Consider the following 12,570-nt stretch of genomic DNA (forward strand, 5'->3'; position numbering starts at 1 on the left):
TCTTTCTAGAGCCTTGATATCCTTCGGTCTGCACTTATGGACTGCCCTCTTCGATTCAAACCACAGGCTTTCAATGGGATTCAAGTCCGTAGACTGAGATGGTGTCACAAAGACGGCCGCAGTGGGTGACGACAGACCAGAAACAGGAACTGACTCTGCACACAGCTGTTGAAATGGTGAAGGCGCTGATGCGCAGTTTAATAATACAACAGGCAGAAAATAAAAGGTTTGTAACAAAACAGCACACGGCACATGAGGCCAAAATAAATAGACAAACAAAACGAATAGACACCGCACAAAGTCCTTGGCCAGAACCGAAGGCTTCCAGGGGCCCACAGGTCGTAAGGCTGTCAGAAACAATGCTGACAGCGGGGTGGTATACTCCTACAAGAGTAGTCCTGGCAGCAGAAAGGCTGCTTGGGGGATGGTCTCCTGACCTCCCCCCTTCTTCGGAGCCGGCAGCTCCCCTTGGTGGGGCTTTGACCACTGTTCTTCCAGCAGGGAAGAAACTGCAGTGGGAGCAGGTCTACTGACCTCCCCCACGATCTCCGGCAGCGAAGAAGCTGCAGTGGGAGCAGGTCTCCGGACCTCCCCCACGATCTCCGGCAGCGAAACTGTTGCAGTGGGAGCAGGTCTCCTGACCTCCCCCCCGATCTCCGGCAGCAAAACTGCTTCTGGGGTTGGTGGTCTCCAGACCTCCTCCCCCTTCTTGGCTGGCAGCTCCCCTTGGTGGGGTTCCGGCCACAGTACTTCCGGCTGTGATGCGGAGCAACGGGCAGCCCCAGGCAATACGGAGCGTCGGGCAACCCCAGGCGATGCGGAGGCATCCTTGGGTGAAGCGTGGCAGGCATCCTTGGGCGAAGCGAGGCAGGCATCCTTTGGCAAAGCGAGGCAGGGAGTCAGGACAAGCTGTGGTGCGGGTGTTGGCCCTCTTTTCGGCCACTGCGGCCGGGAGGTTCTTCCCCGTGCTTCCCTCAGCAGCCAATGCAAGGGCTGCTGAGGACCGCCAGCATCTAGTCCTGGTCCTTCTGGTGCAGGGAGAGGCAGCTCCTGCTCCTCTCCCCCGATGGAGGTGGAGGCAGAGAAAGCTCCAGCTCCTCTCCTCGTGATGGTGGGGGAAGTGCTACCAGCAGGCATTCACCCTCTACTGGTGGTGGACGGGGACCCAGCAGGCATTCATCCTCTGCTGTTGGAGGAGGCAGAGGCAGCTCCTGCTGCTCTGCTCCTGCCGATGGAGGTGGCGGAGACAGAGGCAGCTCCTGCTGCTATGCTCCTGCTGATGGAGGTGGCGGAGGCATGTAGTCTCCTGCCAGTGAAGGTGGCAGAGGCAGAGGCAGCTCCTGCTGCTCTGCACCTGCCGGTGGAGGTGGCGGAGACAGAGGCAGCTCCTGCTGCTCTGCGCCTGCCGGTGGAGGTGGCAGAGGCAGAGGCAGCTCCTGCTGCTCTGCGCCTGCCGGTGGAGGTGGCGGAAGCAGAGGCAGCTCCTGCTGCTCTGCTCCTGCTGATGGAAGTGGCGGAGGCAGAGGCAGCTCCTGTTGCTCTGCTCCTGCCGATGGAGGTGGCGGAGGCAGAGGCAGCTCCTGCTGCTCTGCGCCTGCCAGTGGAGGTGGGAGCGGCGTGTAGTCTCCCCTTGTTACAGGGGACTGGTGCGGCTCTCCCTCCCTTGCAGGGGACTGGTGTGGCTCTTCCTTCCTTGCAGGAGACTGGTGCGGCTCTGGAGACAGCGGTGGGACCTCTCCCTCTGGCGCTGGAGATGGCTCCTCTCACTCTGGAGGCAACAACAGCGGGCATTCTTCCCCTGCTGGTGGAGACTTGGGCGGTGGACACTCTGTGGTCCTCTTCCCCTTTCCCCTTCTCTGCCTCCTCCTCACCTTCCTCTCCTGCGCCAGTTCCTCCTCTCCTTCCTGGTAGGGGCAGCGCACCACCGGGTGCCCGAACTCCTCACAGGCAAGGCACCAGCCTTGGTCCTCCAGACCACCGAGGAACTCCTCCAGGTCCTGGCAGCCATCTCTCCAGTCCCAGCCTTCCATGTTTTATTTATTTTTTCTTTTTGTTGCTGTTGTTTTTTTTTTTTTGTTTGTTTGTTTTTTGACAAAACACCTCTCCTGGTCTGACGCTTGGAGGCGCTATTATCCCACGCAGGACACCATGTGTCACAAAGACGGCCGCAGTGGGTGACGACAGACCAGAAACAGGAACTGACTCTGCACACAGCTGTTGAAATGATGAAGGCGATGATGCGCAGTTTAATAATACAACAGGCTGAAAATAAAAGGTTTGTAACAAAACAGCACACGGCACATGAGGCTAAAATAAATAGACAAACAAAACGAATAGACACGGACAAAACACAGAGTGGACGAACGCTACACACAATTGAGATCTATATTTACACTTATCTCTCGCTCTCCTTCTCTCTCTCTCCCCCGTTCTCCACTCTTGAACGCAAACCACGAATATGTGAAAAAGTGCATCTATATATACTGTTGTGCTGGGATTCAATTACTAATTAATTATTCACTCGAATCCCAGCACATGAATTAATAAAGTGCAATTCCCCGTGCTCACATATTATTACATTTTACTTGCATGTGAAGTGCTGTGCAATCCTCGTGCCTAAATACAAATATACATTTTAAACACTCGTGTTACACAGACCTGTTTATATCCCGTGTACCAATGTCTATACACCAACATTTAAACACACCACACGCAACACATAACAGATAATATACACAGGGGCAGGCACTTTGTCACAGATGGCAATTGCAAACTGTTGATTTTGTGGTCAATTAACCATTTCTTTGTGGATTTTGATGTGTGCTTGTAGTCATTATCTTCCTGGAACTTCCACTTGCGGCCAAATTTCAGTCTCCTGGCAGAGCCAACAAGGTTTTTGGCTAAAATGTCCTGGTACTTGGTTGAGTTCATGATGTCGTTGACCTTAACAAGGGCCCCAGGACAAGAGGAAGCAAAACAGCCCCATAACATCAAAGATCCACCACCATATTTTACAGTAGGTATGAGGTTCTTTTCTGCATACGCATCCTTCTTTCGACGCCAAAGCCCACTGCTGGTGTACTTGGCCAAACAGCTCTATTTTCATCTCACCTGGTTCCAATCCAAGTGCCAATGCCGTTTAGCAAAGTCCTAGATTTGTTGGTTGCACTCAATAAGGGTTTTTTTTTTCTGGCAACCCCTCCAAATAGCCTATTGGCATGGAGGTGGTGTCTAATTGTAGATTTGGAGCCCTGGTGACCCCAAGATGCAACCAAGTTCTGTAATTCTCCAACTGTGGCCCTTTGATTTGCCTCCCGAACCATCTTCCTCATTGTGCGTGGGGGCAAGATGCACTTGCATCCTCTACCAGGCAGATTTACCACTGTTCCAATTGTTTTGAACTTCTAAATGATTGCCCTAACAGTGATAAGTGGTTGCGATAGGGTAGCATTGCGGGCCCAGGTGGTATCGGCAGACAAGGAAGCTGCAGTGTAAGCGCAGCTGCGCAGTTTAATAAAAAATAAATAAATAAAAAAAAAAGTTGAACAAAACACTGCTCACAGAGCAAAATAAAAGGTTTAACAAAAACAAGTCACAAACACAATAACAGAAACAAAAATAACCAGCTCAAGGGCCAAAACAAAAGGTTTAAACAGAACTGTTCAGGCTGGGCAGAGCCTTCACTGAACCTTATCCCAAACACAGAGTAACAAACTTCTTCACTCCCAAACTCTCTCCACCAAAAAAAGGATTTTTTTCCCTTTTTTATACCATGTGGCAGGAGTCTAATTATCAATTATTCAATCAGCTCCGGCCACATTCTCACATGTATTTTGGCGGGGATAGGAAATTAACCCTATCCCTGCCAACCACCACCAAAACACCACAAAACAATATTTACAGGCAGGGTCCTGCCCTGCCACAGAGGTATATTTAGGTTTTCAGCTATTTTTTGTACCCATTGCCTGATTTATGAAGGTCAACAACCATTTGTCTCTTTTCATTTGTGAGTTCTTTGCCTTTCTCCATGGTGATGGATGACAAATAGATTTTACATGCATGTGTGGCAGAGCAAAGCTCTGCCCTTTTAAATTGGCAGGGATGGGGTTAACTTCCCCTGCCTGCCTGGGTTTATTATGTTCAGGTGGCTGGGGTTGATTAGTTGATTAGGTTGATTAACGATCAATCAGCGCCCAGCCACCTGATATAAAAGGAGGCCTCAGCTTCTCATTTGGGAGAAGAGGGAGCTGAGGAAGCAGGTTGGTGTTTGTTTTGCGGTTTTTGAATTTTCTAAATCCAGTGAAGGCATTGCCCAGCCTGGAAACTTTATTTTTGTGAGTTTTGTTTTTGCTTTATTTGTGTTTGAGTATCTGTTATTTTGCCCTTGTGCACTTTATTTTTGTTTATTTATAATAAAATAGTTATTTTTTTGAACTGCAGTCTGTCTCTGGGCCTCTATCCACTCGCCAGCCTGGCACAGCATGTTACCTCATTTTTATGCCCCAGTGAAACAGGAAGCCATGGAAGGCCACAATACAGTTCTTTAAGACTGAGATGTACTTAGTAAAAGTAAAAGTAGAATGTTAACGCAGATTTAATTTTGTTTGATTTTATTTATAAGAATGTTTAGGGGTGCTGTGGCAAAGTGCCCACAACTGTCTCTATTTTGTGTTGTGTGTTAATGTTGGTGTATGGTCATTGGTACACGGGATATAAATAGGTCTGTGTAACACAAGTGTTTAAAATATATATTTATATTTAGGCACGAGGGTTGCACAGCACTTCACGTGCAAGTAATAAGCAATAATATGTGAGCACAGGAAATTGCACTTTTTTAATTCACGTGCAGTTGTACCGAAACTCCAATTGAATGATTGATTAGCAATCAAGTCTCAGTACATCTGCATAAAAGCAGCATGTTTTCACTCACTCGGGGTTGTGTGTTCGGTGAGTGGAGAACGGGATTGGAGATGGTAATTGTAATAGTATTAAGTGAAATAGAAGCTCACTGTGTTTTGTTTAGTGTTAGTCCGTTTTGTTTGTCTCTTTGTTTTGGCTGCCAGTGCCGTGTCCTGTTTTTGTCCTGTTTTACTTTGTAATAATAAACTGCGCAGCAGTGCATCCATTTATCATTTCATCTCGCAGTACTGAGTGTTTCTTCTGATCCAAACGTCCCCACTACAGCAGTCTTTGTCACAGATGCCAATAATTTTAACACCTATCTTTTTGAGAAAAAAAAAAATTAATTGTTAAATATAAATATTTTCTCTGAGAAATTGTATTAGTATAAAATAATATAGTTTTCCCATATTTTTGCGCATAAAATGTAGCTCATTACCTGTGTTGTTTATTTTATACAGCCTTTTTTGCTCATCTTTATCAAGGGTGCCAATAATTTTGGAGGTGACTGTATATATATATTAGAGAGAGTCTTTTCAGATTCCATGAAAAGTATCCAAGCATGCCAAAGCCCTGTCGCAATAGTGTACCAATGTTCACTACATTCAATGCTTTATTTCATGTTTACACCACAGTCCAATTTGAATCCGTAGCATTAAAAAAACCCAACCTGACTGCACTAAAGTCAAATACCAGTGCCAAGTGTATGTGCCAAGTTTATAAAGAGTTTATCATATGGTGCTGTTTACCTTCAAATACACTCTTTTCTATATCTGAAGGCAAAATTGTTTAAATTCCTGACATTTTGACATCAGTTTAGTTAAAAAGCTCTTTTTTTTATCTCTTTGCAATTTGTGTAGCACAGTGCTCTTACACTGAGAGAGGCCTCGATATTGTACCATAGGGAGAGGTGGAGGTGAATTTACAAAAGTACAACAACAGTGGATGGGAATATCCCAGGGATCTCAACTTTTAAAATATGGAACTTAAAGGAGCTTCCCAAATCATTCCTTGCATGAACACAACTTGCACTTTTATACTCCAAGAGGCCTTAAGTGTGCAAATTGAAATTTGGTAACTACACAGACCATGCTAACCCTTCTAACCATGTCCTTAATTGATTCATTGAATCCATGAAACCCCTTCCCAGGCCTGAGGTATTTAATCGTGTAATAGCATCTATTAAACTTTCAGTGGAATGGCCCTCCAGGACCGGAGTTGCCTAGCCCAGTTCGAATCAATCCAAAAATGAACAGTATTAGGTTTTCTTATTTGACAGGAAATCAGATTTTTCAGTGAAGTCAAGTTGTTTTGTGAACCTGCATTTTGAACACCTGAGGTTCATATACGGTATTTTGTGCAACATTTACCCAGTACACACACAAACAAATTTTCTGGAATGAGATTCGTTTGAATTATGGTGCAATGAAGACATGACATTAGTAACACATTTCAGAAAGACAGTTCTAAACACTGGACTGGGTACATGGTGAGCAGAATCCCTCCTGCTGTAGCTGAATTGCCTCAGAGCGGGACACATATTCAGGAATGTGTACTTATTTCATGTTGTACTGGAAGGCTTCAGTTAGTTAAGTTTAGGACCAGTTTGTTTGGCTGATTCCAGAACTCCTGCCTCCTGTCTCTAGGGTTGGGGGACTCCGTGCAGCCATATTTGTTGTCTGAGTGCTAATTGTTGTGCGCTTTATTGCACGATTGACTGCTTGTGAAGTGATTATGCAATCCCTGTGTCTAAATACAACTATATATTTTAAATCACTTGTGATACACAGACCCATTTATATCACATGCACCATTACATCCACATATAACAGACAACATGAAACACAATGATATGCACAGGGGCAAGGCACACTGCACAAGTGCTTACAGGTAAAACACCCTCTACAAATATGTTTTAGAAAAAATTTACTTACCGTATGTGTTTATTCTTTTCAAGGTTCAAGTTGTCTTGTATACGATGGACATGTTCTTTCACTTAAAAAAATCAAAACAAGATAGCGATCATTTGAGATCACTGTGCTGTGTACTGTGTTCAAATAGCTGAAGCAACCAGCTTTATCTTTTTGAATTTCTGATTCCTCTAATATCATCAGAGGCACTTGCAAAGGTACTGAAAGAGTCTATAAAGATATATGGCCAAGTTAAAGACAAAACCTTTTCATAGCAATCCATACAATTATGCAACATGAAACAGCTGTTAGGCATATCCTAACTTGGGGAACTTTATGGTTCAAGTGTATTAATTTTCTATTGTACTTCGTTGTAAAGCATTTTTCTATGAAAGGTGCTAAATAAAATGAATGTGGTTGTGACAATGCTACTACATGCAGCAGCAGGAGGTTATCAATTTCAAACTCTGATTCATAGTTTAAAAAAAGAGGGGGGGGGGGGAGCCTACATTTTTCACCCCCACAAAGAGCTTTTGTTGTATTTTATACCAAGCATCTTTTTGTAAAAAGTACATTCTCTAAATAAAAAATATTTTATGTGTGCCCTAATTTTTTTTTTTTTTCTGCCTCTGGAGTCTAGCATGGGAACGATGTAGTGCAGGATGCTGCCTCTGTGCTGCCAGTCCCTCATCCTGTATTCAATAACAGCTCTGAGCCATGCTAAGAATAAATCTTTAGGGAGGGCCACAGCTTCAAGGCTGTGCCCTGTGCGCAGAGTGCAGCTTCTGCTCCTAGAAACACGCTGTTACATGTTTCAAAATGCCACCAGATGCCCACAGGAGCTCCCAGGGTCCTCTGTCTGCACTGCAGGTCATGTGCAATGAGAAATGTAATATCTTTCATGTTGCGAGACTTCTGGAGCAACCAGAGCACTGCTGATATAGCCAAAGAACACAGAGGGGAGGGGATTGCATGTATCCAAGTAAAAAAGCTGTCTCTGTTGTGAGTTACATCTAAGATACATTCCCATTGCTATTTATTCATCAGTTCTGCAGATGGAGAAATATTTTACTGCTAAAATGTAATGCGGTTGTTTTCTATCATCATTTTTATAAACATAATAAAGTTACATAGTTTTGTAATAAATACATTTGCATTTACACCCTCTCTTAATGGCTTGTGCTAATAGACACGTGGTTCTTCATATGAAAAAAAAAATTGCTTACAGATGCCCTGACCATATTGCTGTTACATATTTATTTTTATTTTTATTTTGATATAAATCACCATTCAACTCAGGCAGACATACCTACTCTGGCTATAGAAAGGGTTAGAGCTGAAAGGTCAGATTGTCACATACATTTGATTGGAATGAGGATTGGGGTTCAGCTCAAGGCCAGGTAAGATTTAGTAACAAATGAGATCTCAATATTGGAGCAAGAAAACCCAGAACCGCTCTGAATGGTTGCAATCAAATAATTACCAAATTACCTATTACCAAAACCAAACTGTCTGGAGATCAGATTACCAGAACCCATCATCAGAGTAAATCTATGAGCAAAGAAGCCATTGGAATTGAAAAAAGAGAAAGCAGACCAGCTTTATTTATAAACTGCCAGTCATTCCCAAAGAGGTACTCAGCAAACCACAAAAAGAACACAGCAGTCATGACATCAAGCATTTTCATTTATTTATTTTAAATGTTTTACCAGGATAGTGCCTTTTGCGAAATACCAGTGTGCTCACAAAACTTTCCTATAAGTGGAAAAATCACTTAAAAAATTACATTATGTGAAAGTGAAGGACTAAGAAAGGACATTGAGAACTCTTAATTAAAATAAATATGTTTCGGACAGGTAATAAATGACAGCTGGTGCACTGGGAACCCTTTAGTACTTAAAAGCAGGGGGGACAAAATATAACTAAGACATGCATGTGCATATTGTTATACACAGTAATATCATATGCACTGAGAAAAGCAAAAAGACAGCTCATTTTTTTCATTAGTTTTTTACATTACTAGCCTAACCCTACTAATTAAGTCAAAACTAAGCTCATAAAAATTAAAATTTTGCCACACCCATCGTGGTGGCTAACTAGAAAACATGCTGGAAATACCTGATTCTGCAAAATGCAATGTACACAACCCTCCCCTCCCGCCCCCTTACACACAGTCTCTAGGTTGTCTCCAAGACAACTGCAACTCATTTGTGGCACGGGCTGGAGCACTGGCTTTAGGCTAAACAGCAAACAGGAGCTTCATTTGACATCATCATTCTTCATTTGACAAAGGATCAGTCTTCTGCAGGCACTAAAATATCCATACAGTACTTGCAAATAGAGATAATCTATTGCATATCAGTTTAGCATTACTTTAAGTTCATGCTAAACAATTACCGAACAAGCAGGTCACAATCACAGGATTGTTTAAAAGGAGAACAGAAAGTGGACACATTTGAATTAGTGGAAGCCTTTGTGCAGTGAATTAAATATTACAAAGTTTTTTAATGAAAAACAAATCATGAATTGTAAAGCTGTGCATAACATTCAGTATGTTTAAATGGCCAGCAATATTCCACTAGTATTTGGAATACTGAAAAATCCACATATATATTCCGCCATGTAAACAGCATTTTCAGAATATGAAGAGGAATATTCCACCTCTGCATTGTCGGAATATTGGAGGCAATATGACATATTCCACTAGTACGCAGAATACTGGTGGAATATAAAGCCATGTAAACAGCATATTCCGACCACGAAGCGCAACCCACAACACAGATGTGCTGAAGTGTTTAAAAGGATGGCGGAAAAAAACATTAATGGGATTTGAGAGAACTGTGGATCAAGTCTGTCATCAATGTAAAGTTTTAAAAGCAAAGGACTATAAAGCAAAAAGCAAAATAAATAAATTAATAAAAGAAGTGGGGTGAATCTATCAAGTCTTCCTTACTTCAACCTTATATGAATGACATACTAGGTAAATGCTATTTGTCTTCACCGACCCGGTGTAGCATGTGAAAGTACACCCTGTGAGATAGTGCACCCCTTCAGAGCAGCAGTGTGCCTTTAACATGTGCACTTCACGATGTAAGGGGAGACGATGGAAAAAACCTTGAGAAGAAACAAGTACATATTGTACATTTTCCTCTTTGCAAGCTTTTCCCACATCTATACTTTTGCTGTGTTTATTCACACGTTTTACTTGTACTAAAAAATTGACAATACGTGTATAAAAGCTAGATTTTATTCAATGCTTTATTAAGTGTAGCACTGTACATAACGATCAAGTAGCAAAAAGAGGCAGCGTGGTCCAGTGGTTAAAGTCTAGGGCTTGTAACCAGAAGGTCACCAGTTCAGATCCCACCTCTGCCATTGACTGAGTAAGTCACTTAACCTCCTTGTGCTCCATCCTGCAGATGAGATGTTAAATCAATGTCCTATTGTAAGTGACTGCATATAATGCACAGTTCACAGCCTACCTCTGTAAAGTACTTAGTGACTGGGGTCCACTATGAAAGGTGCTATATAAAAATAAAGATCTAGAAATGTGGACGTCATTTTGATCTGCTGGTTTGTGCAGCTGCTCTGAGGCGAAGCTGCTTAACTGGATTCAGACCTGGAGACAGTCCGGGGTTTGGACCAAGAACCTTGTGGACACCATCCCTGTGTTAAAACATATCCTCAGAATCATGTATTGAAGGTGTCAATACAGTAACTGAAAGGATATGAATAGTCAGCACTGTCCATACAGGGATGTTTTTTTATCCCCGATCGCTGAGACCATCCCATTACTTTCCACGTAGTTATTTTATCCAAAGCTGTTCTCTGAATCATCAGGAACATCCAAGTAAGCTAAACCAATTAGATATTTTAGTGGGGTAAAGTTTGTGGGACTTTTAAATATAATGTCATTCAGTTGCATATTTCACACTACATTAAGGGGTTTCGTTTTCTTCTGTTTATTAAAGGACAGCATACACATCACCATCTGTGCTTCATACTTACATGATTCAGGCTCTGTGGAAGTCAATGCTTCAAGCCATTCAACATAATGTAATCCCAATACTTCTTCGGAACGGATAAATTGCCCATTTTAACCCGTTTAGAACCCTCACTCATTTACGTGACATATTTTACTGAATAATCTGTCAACTCAGTGTTGCAATTAACAGTGATGTGGCAACTCCACCTTCCCTGTTTCAGTTGGTGGGCAATAACACCAAGATTGGCATTGATAAAGTCCCATATGATACCACATTGCTTTTAATTTGTAATCTACTTTAGTCATTTTAATGCAAATGTTACTACCACAGACAATGCCTTTCAATTTGTTTGGTATGTTAAATACCTACAGTAAAAACGTACTCCCTGTGGCTCAGCTGGTAAAAGTGCAGTCATACAGACAGGGGAGCACAGGTTTGGGTACTGGCTGTGCTAAATTGCAGATCTTCAGTTCACAGGGAGCGTTGCATTGGCTCTGGTGCTCCTGCAGGCTAGGGAGGCAAAATCTTTACCCTCACCACACTACAGCTATTATTATTATTATTATTATTATTATCCTTGTTCAGTCTCAGCTTCCGCTGGTGAGTATTTGCCGGGGATCCATTGGATTCCTTGGGCCTTCTATTGCCTGATGCTTAGGGCTTTCCGGAGTATGTGGACTGTTCCTAGGAGGGCGATCTTCTTTGACGAATAGTTCCAAGAGCTCCAACTACAACCGGTATCACACGTGTCTTTGTGTTCCACATGCGCAATATCTCATTATTATTATTTATTATTATTATTATTATTATTATTATTATTATTATTATTATTATTATTTTACACCAAGGCATGAAGTTAAGGTCATGAAGGGCAAGGCAATGTTGCCTTTCTTGGGTATGAAGATTCAGGGGCACCAAGGCAGTTCTAGGGGGCAAAAAAGCAAAACATAAATCCAACCCAAGAGTACCAAGGCGATTTCATACTCATTCATAAAACAACAAAAATAAATACAGAGAGCCTATTATGTTGATGAAATCTGAATTCAAACAAACACAAATCAATCTTTTCTGAGTGATTCACATACTAATTGTTAAAGAAATTAAACATAAGTCACTTTTCCATTGTAAAAATAAAATGGTATAAAAAAATCCATTTTAAAAACAACATAAACTTTCATAATAAAAAAATGAAAAGGGTAATTTGGCAAAAAAAAAAAAAAATACTCATGGTATTTTTACTAAAGTCTGTCATCCTGTTAACAAGAGTTTAATATAGTGCGTGTCTGTATCCTGTAAAGAAAGCTCTTTTCAAACCCTCTGTGCAGTGTGTTTCATAATTTAGGGTAAGCCAGTTCAACTGGTTTTCATATAACATGTTTTCCGCTGGTGAAGCAAACGTTTATTCAGTGCATTTTGAAATGGTATAGCATTCATTCACAAATCGAGATTTTCACTGAGAATTGGCTATTATTACTACTTGGCACTGGTTCTAATTCATGGAAATTATGAAACCCATGCGATGAGATCAGACAGAATTGAATTGTGACAGACGGGCCAGCTGACGCTGATCAAGTTTGTGAATGGGATGTAGATGTGCTGGTGCTGAGGGGCACCGGAGGCAATGACAGACAGGCTTACAGGCAACTTTTGCCATAAGTTTTTTCAAATTTGAGATTTTGCCCCAATTGCCACTGGTGCCGTTCGTTATTTCATGCCCTGGAGTGCACTTATGAGGTGCACTATCACATGGGATGCACAATCACACGGGGTGCACT

The 12,570-nt window shown here is 42.3% G+C and overlaps 1 protein-coding gene across 5 annotated transcripts in view; it reads right to left on the reverse strand.

Moving 5' to 3' along the window:
- The window catches only part of LOC121330142 (alpha-(1,6)-fucosyltransferase), a 286,595-nt gene that overhangs the window by 172,414 nt on the left and 101,611 nt on the right, over positions 1-12,570 (reverse strand). Inside the window, exon 5 of one of the 5 annotated variants that reach the window (XM_041276438.1) lies at positions 6,834-6,894. The exons of the other annotated variants lie outside the window; for them this stretch is intronic. The gene's annotated coding sequence lies outside the window, so the exon portion shown is untranslated. The remainder of the gene's footprint in view (positions 1-6,833; positions 6,895-12,570) is intronic. 5 annotated transcript variants of the gene reach the window in all.

Source organism: Polyodon spathula, chromosome 17, assembly GCF_017654505.1.
Source record: "Polyodon spathula isolate WHYD16114869_AA chromosome 17, ASM1765450v1, whole genome shotgun sequence".
Classification (NCBI taxonomy): Eukaryota; Metazoa; Chordata; class Actinopteri; order Acipenseriformes; family Polyodontidae; genus Polyodon; species Polyodon spathula.